Raw genomic sequence first — 299 nt, 5'->3', positions numbered from 1 at the left:
CCCCTCCTCCTCCTTCTCCCCCTCCCCCTCCTCCCTCTCCTTCTCCTTCTGGAAATGAGAACGGCTGTGAGCAGAGGCAGTGGGTGCTCTCAGAATGTCCTTAGCTGGCTGAGCCCTGGACGGAGGGTGTCCAAGGAGTGAGCACCGAGGCTCCCAGAGCCCAGCCCCCTCACGGCAGCGCGAGCACGGGAGCCAGGGAGGGAGGTGGTGTACAGAAAGGTGTCACCCCAGCCCTCTGCAGGGCCAACTCTGCCACCCCTGCTGCCACCACCTCCCCCTCCTCCCTCTCCTCCTCCCCC

This window comes from Dipodomys ordii, unplaced genomic scaffold (assembly GCF_000151885.1).
Source record: "Dipodomys ordii isolate 6190 unplaced genomic scaffold, Dord_2.0 Scaffold91, whole genome shotgun sequence".
Lineage (NCBI taxonomy): Eukaryota > Metazoa > Chordata > Mammalia > Rodentia > Heteromyidae > Dipodomys > Dipodomys ordii.
This window is presented reverse-complemented; position numbering follows the sequence as displayed.